The following is a 12,321-nucleotide window of genomic DNA, read 5'->3' on the forward strand; positions in this document are numbered from 1 at the left end:
TAGAGACACAAAAACTCTTCAACAAATTAATAAATCCAGGAGCTGGTTTTTGAAAAGTTCAACAAAATAGATAGACTGCTAGCCAGACTAATAAAAAAGAAAAGAGAGGAATCGAATAGATGCAATAAAAAATGATAAAGGTGATATCACCACTGATTCCACAGAGACTATGAACACCTCTATGCACATAAACCAGTAAATCTAGAAGAAATAGATAAATTCCTGGACACTTACGCTCTCCCAAGACTAGACCAGGAAGAAGTTGAATCCCTGAATAGAGCAATAACAAGGTCAGAAGTTGAGGCAGCAATTGATAGCCTACCAACCAAAAATAGTCCAGGTCCAGACAGGTTCACAGCTGAATTCTACCAGGTACAAAGAGGAGCTGGTACCATTACTTCTGAAACTATTCCTAACAACACAAAAAGAGGGAAACCTCCCTAACTCATTTTATAAGACCAGCATCATCCTCATACCAAAACCTGGCAGAGATACAACTAAAAAAGAAAATTTCAGGCCAATATCCATGATGAACATTGATGTGAAAATGTTCAATAAAATACTGGCAAACCGAATACAACAGCATATCAAAAAGCTTATCCATCATGATCAAGTAGGCTTCATCCCAGGGATGCAATGCTGGTTCAACATACACAAATCCAAAAAGGAAATCCATCACATAAACAGAACCAAAGACAAAAACCACATGATTATCTCAATAGATGCAGAGAAGGCCTTTGACAAAATTCAACAGCGTTTATGCCAAAAACTCTCAATAAACTAGGTATTGATGGAATGTATCTCAAAATAATAAAAGTTATCTATGACAAACCCACAGCCAAATCATACCGAATGGGCAAAAACTGGAAGCATTCCCTTTGAAAACTGGCACTAGACAAGGGTGCCCTCTCTCACCATTCCTATTTAACATAGTATTGGAAGTTCTAGCTAGACCAATCAGGCAAGAAAAAAAAATAAAGAGTATTTAATTAGGAAAAGAGGAAGTCAAATTGTCTCTATTTGTAAATGACATGATTGTCTATTTAGAAAACCCCATCGTCCAAGCCCCAAATCTCCTTATGATAAGCAACTTCAGCAAAGTCTCAGGATACAAAATCAATGTGCAAAAATCACAAGCATTCCTATACACCAGTGACAGACAAACAGAGAGCCAAATCATGAGTGAACTCCCATTCACAAATGCTACAAAGAGAATAAAAGTCCTAGGAATACAGCTAACAAAGGACATGAAAGACCTCTTCAAGGAGAACTACAAAGGCACTGCTCAAGGAACTAAGAAAGGAAACAAACAGATGGAAAAACATTCCAGGCTCATGGTTAGGAAGAATCAATATCATGAAAATGGCCCTACTGCCCAAATTAATTTATAGATTCAATGCTATCACCATAAAGCTACCATGGACCTTCTTCACAGAGCTGGAAAAAACCACCTTAAACTTCACATGGAATCAAAAAAGAGCCTGCATAGCCAAGACAATCCTAAGCAAAAAGAATAAAGCTGGAGGAATCACACTACCTGACTTCAAACTATACTATAGGGCTACAGTAATCAAAACAGCATGGTACTGGTACCAAAAGAAAGATAAGATCAATGGAACACAACAGAGTCCTTGGAAGGATCACCATATATCTACAACCATCTGATCTTTGACAAACTGGAAAAAACCAAGCAATGAGGAAAGGATTCCCTATTTAACAAATGATGTTGGAAAAACTGGCTAACCATCGGCAGAAAGCTAAAACTGGACCCCTTCCTTACACCTTATACAAAAATTACCTCCAGATGGATTACAGAGTTAAACATAAGACCTAATAACATAAAAACTCTAGAAGAAAACCTAGGTAATACTATTCAGGACACAGGCAATACCATTCATAGGCATGGGCAAGGACTTCATGACTAAAACAGGAAAAACAATGGCAACAAAAGCCAAAATAGAGAAATGGGATGTAATTAAACATAAGAACTTCTACACAGCAAAAGAAACTATCATTACAGTGAACTGGCAACCAACATAATGGGAAAATATTTTTGCTATCTACCCATCTGACAAAGGGCTAACATCCAGAATCTACAAAGAACTCAAACAAATTTACAAGAAAAAAACCAACCCCATTAAAAAGTGGGCAAAAGACATGAACAGGCACTTTTCAAAAGAAGACTTTTATGTGGCCAACAAACATATGAAAAAATGCTCATCATCACCGGTCATTAGAGAAATGCAAATCAAAACCACATTGAGATAACATCTCATGCCAGTTAGAATGGCGATCATTAAAAAACCTGGAGACAACAGATGCTGGAGAAGTTGTGGAGAAATAAGAACGCTTTTACACTGTTGGTGGAAGTGAAAATTACTGCAACCATTGTGGAAGACAGTGTGGTGATTCCTCGAGCATCTAGATATAGAAATACCATTTAACCCAGCAATCTCATTACTGGGTATATACCCAAAGGATTATAAATTGTTCTATTATAAAGACACATGTACACGTATGTTCATTGGGGCACTGTTTACAATAGCAAAGACTTGGAAGCAACCCAAATGCCCATCAAGGATAGCCTAGATAAAGAAAATGTGGCACATATACACCATGGAATACTATGCAGCCATAAAAAAGGATGAGTTCATGTCCTTTGCAAGGACATGGATAAATGTGGAAATCATCATTCTCAGCAAACTGCCACAAGAACAGAAACCAAACACCGTATGTTCTCACTCATAAGTGGGTGTTGAACAATGAGAACACATGGACACAGGGACAGGAACACCACACAGTGGGGTCTGTTGGGGAGTAGGGGGCTAGGGGAGTGATAACGTCGTGGGGGGAGTTTGGGGAATGATAACCTTGGAAAAATAACTAATGTAGGTAACAGGAGGATGGAGGCTGCAAACCACCATGGCATGTGTTTACCTATGTAAAAATCCTGCAAGATCTGCACATGTACCCCAGAAGTATATACATATATAAAATAAGAAGTCAAACCATTAGATCCAGCAATTCCACTTCCATATCTACAGCCAAAAAAAAAAAATTCCGAGCAGAAGCTAAACAGATACTGTATACTTATGTTCACAGAAGCATTATTCACAGAGTAGCCCAGAGGTGAAGACAAAGCAAATGTCCATGAACAGATGAATGGATAAACAAAATGTGGCATATACATACAACAGAATATTATTTAGCCGTCAAAAAGGAAATTCTGACACATAACGTGGATGAACTTTGAAAACATTATGCTAAGTAAAATAAGCCAGACACAAAATAACAAATATTGTATAATTCCACTTAAGAGTTACCTAGAATAGGCAACTTCATACAGGCAGAAAGTAGTATATAGATTACCAGGGGCTTGTGGGAGGAGTTGGCGTTTAATGGCACCAGAGTTCATGTTGGGGGATGATGAAAAGTTCTGGAAATGAAAAGCAGAGAACAATCCCTCATATTTTGAACTATGAGCTTAATTCTGTAAGTAAGTCCTCATAGGCACCAAAATAGTTCACTGGTTTGCGATCATTTAGCAGAAGAAATTGGCAGATAGAAAATTTAAGTAATGGGCTACTGTCAGAGAGCACACTACAATCAGTTGCAGACTATCGGGGATCAGATGTGCAGGTTAAGCCTCCACGGCACAGTGTGGCCCAGCACCCCATTTTCACTCCCTGCCCTACCCTGGGACCTCTGTTCAAAAGGAGGACAGGTACTCTTCCATTTGTTGAACTTTAAAGAAAACAGGAAACAGTTTTAAAATAATGTTCTATGATTTTGTGAATCCTTATGATTAACAAATAGCCATTCAAATTTTTCAGGAATGATGAGAAATATAAACCTCAGAAACATAAGGGCAGACTGTTTGAAAAGCATGGTCTTTTACAGCCTTTGAAAGCAGTCAGAGGTGGTAGTGAAACCATGTGTGCTGTTTTGCGTGGTGGCCTCAAAGCACATACAAATATAATTTGTAGTATATTGTTTATTTGTTTTTCCTTTTAAGATGTCTGAATATTGGTCACCTACATATTTATATTTCCCTTATCTTCCTCATCAGATTCTAGTTTCTATTTTTTATGTCTCTCCTAACATTACCTATTCAAATTACTTTCAATCAGTAACTCTGACAGCCTCAGAATGACATCCAAAAAACCACTCCCACAGACATTAGCACAGATTTGAGTACACACCTATTTTATGCCTCACTGTTTCCTTAGATTTCTACCATATTAACTGCAAAGAACAGTATAGATATTTCTGTAGACATACCCCCTGCACTGGTCTCCCAGTGCCTCCCTCCCCTCAAACAAGGTAACAAGGAACACACCTTCCTCTTTTCTATGTCATCAGCGCTAACACAGAGCAGTGAGTGCATGTTTGTAGAATTGATAGATGAGTGTATTTGGGATATATTAACTTTATGAGACCAGGGATGGGTTTAGAAGGTGAGTTTTTGTTTTAGAAATCCCTGTTCCAAACCCAATCTAGCAGTCATTTCTATACCAAATGAACAAAAAAGAAATCTCAATCAGTAACTTCAGAATCAGACAATTTAACGAACGTAAAATATATAGGACAGAAGCAGGCACATTAAAGTTAACAAATCCTAGTTTTTCTCTGTACTCCTGTCAGCTAATATTTACGTTGTTATTATTACATTCAGGGACTTCAGATCACAGATAGAAAAAGCACCATGCCACGGACCTTTTCCAGCAGCACTCTCCTGAATGCAAGCACTATGTGACTTTCACATTATAGAGCCCATGGTGAGTCACCACCCCAGCCCAAGAAGCCACGTGGTTCACCTGTGGGCAAGAGGCAGAGAGCACAACAGTAGGGTAACTATAGCAAAACAACCTGTTTTCCAAATTCTAATAATAGACTGTAGGAAAACACACATTTAGACACACATCTAACGCTAGAACTTGTCACCATTTTAAAGCTATTAACATGGATCACATGCCAAGCAACAGTCTCTCTTCCACCCTTACCCTTAACCTAAAAATAAAACGAAACATTACAGCCACATATTTTGCTTGCCTCAGCCAAGAGCTCAAAAAACCCCCTCAAGTCCTACTGTTGCTGGATCAGTCCACTGTATACTATGAGTCAGCACTTCTCCACATTTCTGGAAATTCCTCACCAGCAACATGACCTACAAGAGGAAGCCAACTTTCCATTTCAATGTATAACTGGAAGTATTCAAACAGATTTCGCCTAAACTGGAGAATTGTTATTAATGTAACTGCTGTTACATCAAAATTAGTGCAAATCTACTGAAAGACATCAAGTTGTTTTTTTTTAAAAGTGTAATATTTTAAAATACAGACATATAGATTGTGATTAGCTAAACCAGTATAGTGAATTTGAACAGAGGTACTTCAGTGGCTGGAAGACAAGAAAAACACAAACTTTAAATTTAACTCAATTACTGTCCATTTTTCTATTCCACATATTATTGCAGAGTTGTAAGACTTGGGCAAAAGCTGTTTGTTATGTTAAGAATGTGCTAAGTTTTGTTTTGCATATCTGGTTTGAGCAGTAATGTATAGAAATAACATTGGAAATGTAAACATTTTGAGAAAAGACATTCTGCAGCAGATGCTAACATACAGTTTACCTCTCTCCTCAATAATTGGTTTAAATCTGTTTGAACAGCACAAACTATGTTAATAGATTACAGAGATTTTAAGTTTCAGAAGTGACTTTTCAGAATATTAACAGACCTTAAAACAGCCTGTAGATTAACTAGAGGGTCATTTAATCAGGGTCCTTGCTTTTACACTCAGAAAGTTGCTTTCATAGTTAAAATGTCAACTATAAGAAGTCGTTTTTCCATAATTCTTACATAGTTTCAAGACTTAAGTTCAGTAAAAAGCCAAATAGCTCAGTTATTACAGTCATTAATAAGCTTATTTAACATTCGTGCAGCATAGGAATGTAAGACATCTGGTTCTAATTTCAATTTTGGCTCAGAATAAAAGTGCCTCCCCCACAATACTTTGATTATAAACTGTCCTTTTCCTCCTCTCTTTTTTTCTTCTTTGGAACTGTTGTCCTTCATTCTTGCTGGAAGCCACCTGACCACTGCCAGGAAGAGGAATGCAAAACATTCCCAGGAGCGGCCGTGACGTCAGCGCCACATTCCACCTCTCCATGGTCAGGGCTGTCGAGAAGCTCCAGCCTCCAGCAAAACCACTGGGAGAGATAGCAGCTGAGGCCTGCACTAAATCATATTATACTAAAAACTGCTTCATGTTATGCTTTAAAAATGCACCGTATCTTCCCCCAAAACAGAGAGAAAGAGAGTGGGAACAGAGCTGGCTTTCAAGCTGTATTTACTGTTTATCTTCAAAACAGCTTTTGGTTGCGGGGAGGAGAAAAGTAAAAAGTGATGAACAATAATCCTCGGCTGACCAATCACCACAGGTAACTGTGTAGACAAAGTGAGAACAACAGAAGAGTTTGGGTTTCAGCTATCACATCCCTCTCTATTAAACCATCCTCAACAACCCAGTCGCTAAGCTCCGTCTCAGGAGAAAGAGACAAAAGTCCCATTCAAGGATGCTTTAGAAACCCTAAGAAAGCAGTGAAAGTGGGGAGAAGCATAGGACGAAGATGGCGGCTGAACAACAGGAGGTGCTGAGGGAGTTTGTGGTGGCGACAGGGGCGAGGAGGGCTGGCCCATTTCTTCCTCGAGTTGGTTGGCTGGGACTTGCAGACGGTGCTAGTGAGTTTTTATGAGGATGGAGGGGAGGAAGACATCACAACCATTTCGCAGGCAACCCCCAGATCAGTGTCCAGAGGCACAGCCCCCAGTGATAATAAAGTGACATCCTTCAGAGACCTCATTCATGACCAAGATGAGGAGGAGGACGAAGGCCAGGGGTTCTATGCTGGGGGCTCAGAGAGAAGTGGGCAACAGATTGTTGGCCCTCCCAGAAGATAAGTCCCAATGAGCTGGTGGATGATCTCCTTAAATGTGCCAAAGAGCATGGAGCTGTGTGGAGTGAGTGACCAACAGCCCTGGAGAGACCAGTAAACTGAGATCATTTGCAGGAGGTGGCTACAACCTTGGAGCAGCCAGAGGAAGAGTCTGCCTGTGTGGCAGGAAAAAAGAGGCAGCATTCCAGCCAAGATGTTCACATAGTACAGAAACTCTGGAAGAGTGGATTCAGCCTGGATAATGGGGAACTCAGAAGCTACCAAGACCCATCCAATGCCCAGTTTCTGGGGTCTATCCACAGAGGGAGGTACTAGCAGAGGTGAGGAGGTGAGCTCATGGTGGACAGGTGAACTTGGATATGGAGGACCACTGGGACAAGGACTCTGTGAAGTCCAAAGGAGCCTTCAAAGCCTTCACTGGCGAGGGTCAGAAAGTGGGCAGCCGTGTCCCCCAGGGGTTGAGTACCAGGTCTCCAGACCAACCAGCAGAAAACAAAGCCAAAGCCAGCTCTTCTATCTTAATTGTCCAATCAGAGCCTACCACAAACATCCAAATTTGGTTTGCAGACGGTGGGAGGCTGCTGCAGAAATTCAACCATAGCCACAAGATTAGCGACATCTGACTCTCCATCATGGATGCCAGCCATGGCTGCCACCAGCTTTATCCTCATGACTACTTTCCTTAACAAAGAGCTGGCTGATGAGAGCCAGACCCTGAAGGAAGCCACCCTGCTCAATGCTGTCATCGTGCACCAGTGAACATAACTGCCCAGCCAGCTGCCTGGACTCCCTCCTGTGTTTCCCGTGACCAGTGGCCATGCCCCATGGGGATCGCCCCTCTTGCTGCCTTGTGCACACCAGCGGTCCAATGCAACATCTCCTCCACAGCTCTGGGTTCTTAGATGTTGTCTGAACATTTGCTTTCTTCTTAGTTGGATTTCCTGGGTTTTTGTGGTGATTAATGGACTTTAATGAAAAGAAATAAAATAACCAAAAATACATCCAAAGGGGTGTGTTTTCACTAAAAAGAAACATATAGACATAGAAACTGAAGATTGCAATTATTGCAAAAAATTCTAAACATACACATAATTCTCTTATATACAGTTTTTCATTTGTAACTTCCTAGACTCTATGAACAAGTATATTTGTTAACTATATGTACAAATACATTATACACTTTTTCCTGCAAATACTATACTGACTATTTCCCCATTCTATTTAATATATTATGATCTTTCATACTTTATGAAACTCTAAAACTGTAAAATGTCTTTTTGGGAAGGAGAGAAGAGTTCTACTGCAAAAAAATGCTTTATATACATAATTTTTTATGCTAAACAATTTCCTTGGAGTAGACTTTCAGGCATGGATATCTAGATTAGTATGCAATTTCTTTTGACATTTGCTACATATTGCTATATTGAATTCCAAAAGAACTGTATTCAGTAAGGCAATTACACATTTCAGCGCACCCACTGTAACTTTGACAGCATTTGTGTGTGCACACTTAATTACACATAGAGTTGACATATACATTTTGCCAAGATACTTTAATTTAAAATTTCTTTGATTAATAATGAGACTGAGAATTCCTTCACGAGTTGGGTTTTGGGCAACTTCTGAGGTGAGAAATTTTAGAAAAAAACCACATTGCAAGCAATGGCTGTAACTGAAATCAAATTGCAGACTTTACCTAATCCAAACAATAGAAACTGCTGCATTGGAGTTTCTTAATAATATATGCTGCTTTTAGGAGCATCAGCATTTGACATGATACAAACTGTAATTTCTGGATAGAGGGTGTGTGGTGTACAGATGTGTGTGTCATGTGTGTGGTATGTGCATAAGTGGTATGTGACGTGTGGTGTGTGTGTTATGTATGTGTGAGTGTACCATATTATATGTATATACACATCCACGTGCCACTACAGTATTGTGTTGTAACAAAAGAGGACAAGAAGTTAAGAAATGTATGTATGTAGACCCAGCTCTGCCTCCAGAAAAGTTGATTACGGTTTTTGAATCTGTTTCCTCATCTGTAAGAATCTAGTTTTATGAATACTATACAGTTATCTTAACAAGAAGAAAATAAATGTCAAAGTAGGGTGAAAAGTTATTTGACCTGCTTTTTTGTCTGTTAGATGTTATGTTACTAGAGAAAGATATCCAAGGTATAAAACTGGGAGTTTGTCATACTTTCCAACATGCCAGTTTATAAGTGGCACTCTCCTGGGCCCTAAAACCAAGTACCTTAAAACTTCTACCTTCTGCATAGAATAACAGCCCCCTGGAATCAAAATTAGAATGCCTAGATGCCAGGAATGTCTTGATAAAATGCAGATGTAGAATAGTAGACTTAGGGGGATCTATCATGTCTCCTGCTTCCTCACCTCCTAACTACACTCCCAGGAGGCCACAGACAGGAAGGCCAGCATTGCAGATGCTGCCTCAAGGGCTTCCTGATTTCTACAAGAACAGGAATGGCTGAGGCAGCAGAGCTAAGCAACCAGAGGCAAGAGGGTCCCGCGAACATAACACGCCAGAGGGCCAAAGTATTGGTGTGAGCTGGCCGGGTATTTGGAAGTGCACAGTTAATGAGAGGGTTCGTAGGGCCATAACAGTAGGAAAGCCTCAGACAGCGATCTGATCTGCAGGCATGTGACAGAGACCTGGAGGGATCCAGCACGACAGTGTCAACAGTCACTCTTCTCTCCTCCAACAGCCTCTCACTGAAGGAGCAGTTGGTCCTTTAAGAAAGAACACTTCCATAATATGGGACTCATATAAGAAATCTTTCTTCTACCCATTCCCAAAGGTTGTGCAGTTACTTCTGAGGAGACAAAGAAATAACTGGACTTCTCAGCACTTGATGGACGTTGTCCCCGAGGACTCAACACCTTTGTGTCCTGATGGTGGGGTGGAAGCTGCGCGGGAGTCAGACACAAATAGAGTCAGTGGTATTACTACCTGCCTAGAACCTAGGCTTACAGATGGGATCTACACTCACACACAGGCAGAGTTTCCACAGCTGTACCTTGACCAATGAGCATCGTTAGAATTCAAAGGGCTAAAGAAAAGCTTCTAAACTTCTCTTCCCTGCCACAAATGCAACCAAAAGCAATACTGCATCTTTTAGAGGAACTGCAAACATTAATGCCACTGTCAGAAACTTGAAGGGTTCAGGGTGGGGACTCCTCCTATCGCATCTCTTTTATTGTGTGTAGGCCTGTGCAGATGACACACAGGTCTTTGAGAATGACAGTGGATTATAACAAACTTTATCAAGGAGAAACTCCAGTTGATCAAGCCCATTAGATCAAATCAACACATTTCCGTATCTGATGTGCAGCTTCTGATATGACGAACATGGTGTGTGTGTTTTCCTATTCCAATGGCAGGAAAAATAAAAGCTACTTGCTTTCACCATCTTGTCTGAGCACCATGTCAACTCTGGTTCTGTGCCATAACTCAGTCTATAGGAACCTCAGTCATCTTACCAGTCCACAAGACATCATGCTGATAGGATTGTTAGCAAGAAGTAACAATACCTGAGGATACCCTGATAAGGCAAGTATTTGCAGGAGGGCAGAAGACACATACTCCAAAAGTCCAGCCTGCTCCCAAGGTAGCCTTTTGAGTACTACCTTGATCTATTTACTGAGTAACCTATAAAGCTTCCAGTATTGAATGGGCCAAGAAAAAGCTCTCCATATGGGCTAGAAGGCAAGCCCCTGTGGCCAATGAACTGGGATACTCAAAGTCAAAACAGAATAGTGGAAAGTCCCAAGGTTCTGGGGTCATGTCATACTCTCTACAGCAAGTAACTATCTTCCTTTTGATAAACAGATTGGCTTCATACTGTCTCCTAGTGGACAATGAACAGCTGACATTTCACATTAGATAACGGTGAAACCATGCCCATGGGACCCACATGTACTGGGTATTGAGGCTCCAGAGAAGGACATGTCTAGGACACTGTGTTCTCAGGTGAAAGTCATATATGTAGGATATTTAGGTGGGAATAGCATCTGAAGCTCAGCTCCGTCAACAGGAAGCTTATATTCCTGATGTGCCTCCTCTTGCATCTGCCAGTCTTCCCTCAGCGCACACTAGGGCTCAGGGAAAGTCTGCATGACCAGATGTCGGAGGAGCTGGTATCCAGATAGAGCAACACCACATGGGCAGCAACTGCCGGCTGTTACAGCTTTGCAGCTCCCTTCAGAGAAGGCCATAATGGAGGAGGAGAGCTTCCCATGGCATGTCTTGGGTCCAGTCTGCCCAGAAGAGATGGCAATGGATCACACTGATTCATGGGCAGCAGCAACCGCTGAGCTAAACCACTGGGAACACGCTTTAGGCGCACATCTCACGGACCATCTGACCCAAGCGAAAAGGCAGCTTGCAGTGCAAGCCTCTACTCACAAAGAATCAGAGCTTACACTAACCAGCACAGACGAGGAGGAAGAAGGCTGAGGAGATGGTAGCTGGTGGCTGGAAAGAAGCATGCGGGTGGATTTCTTGAACTAGGAATAAGAAAGAATACGGTGTACATATGAATGCTTACTGGATAAGAGACTCTCAGAAACCAAGTGGACATGATAAATCACCCTAGGAATGCTTGTCTCACTCTCTCCACAGTAGCCCAGAGCTTGTTTAGCAGGCGCATCAGAAAAGTGACCACAGTAGTCAAAGTACAACATGGGCAGCCTCCGTGCACAGAGCTCAGCTGTTTCCCAAATGAGTGAAGTGTCAACTTGACAGGAGCAACAAACAATCTGGAGGGACCGCCTGCTACAAAGTAGCCAGTTCATTACACTGACCCCTTCTATCAGGACAGGATACTATTTTATCTGTACTAGAATATACACCTGCTCAGGTTTGGTTTTGTCTTCACTCTCTGCCAGTAACACTACATATATCCTCCAACCCACTAGGTGACACTTTTTTTTTTTTTTTTTTTTTTTTTTGAGATGGAGTTTCGCTTTTGTTACCCAGGCTGGAGTGCAATGGCGCGATCTCGGCTCACGGCAACCTCCGCCTCCTGGGTTCAGGCAATTCTCCTGCCTCAGCCTCCTGAGTAGCTGGGATTACAGGCACACGCCACCATGCCAAGCTAAATTATTTTTTGTATTTTTAGTAGAGATGGGGTTTCACCATGTTGACCAGGATGGTCTCGATCTCTTGACCTTGTGATCCACCTGCCTTGGCCTCCCAAAGTGCTGGGATTACAGGCGTGAGCCACCACGCCCGGCCAGACCCTCATTATTTCTATAAGGGAGAACTGCATGATAGGTGTAAATAACCTGTTGCTGCTGTTGTTTGGAAATGTAAGGGAGGTTTATGTTGACACAGAACAGGCAA

The 12,321-nt window shown here is 41.3% G+C and overlaps 1 pseudogene; it reads left to right on the forward strand.

The window, feature by feature from the left end:
- The first annotated feature begins 5,975 nt into the window (after positions 1–5,975).
- On the forward strand, positions 5,976–11,921 carry LOC108297233 (annotated as a pseudogene).
- Positions 11,922–12,321: the final 400 nt, after the last annotated feature.

The sequence above is a fragment of the Cebus imitator genome, unplaced genomic scaffold (genome assembly GCF_001604975.1).
Source record: "Cebus imitator isolate Cc_AM_T3 unplaced genomic scaffold, Cebus_imitator-1.0 Scaffold782, whole genome shotgun sequence".
Lineage (NCBI taxonomy): Eukaryota > Metazoa > Chordata > Mammalia > Primates > Cebidae > Cebus > Cebus imitator.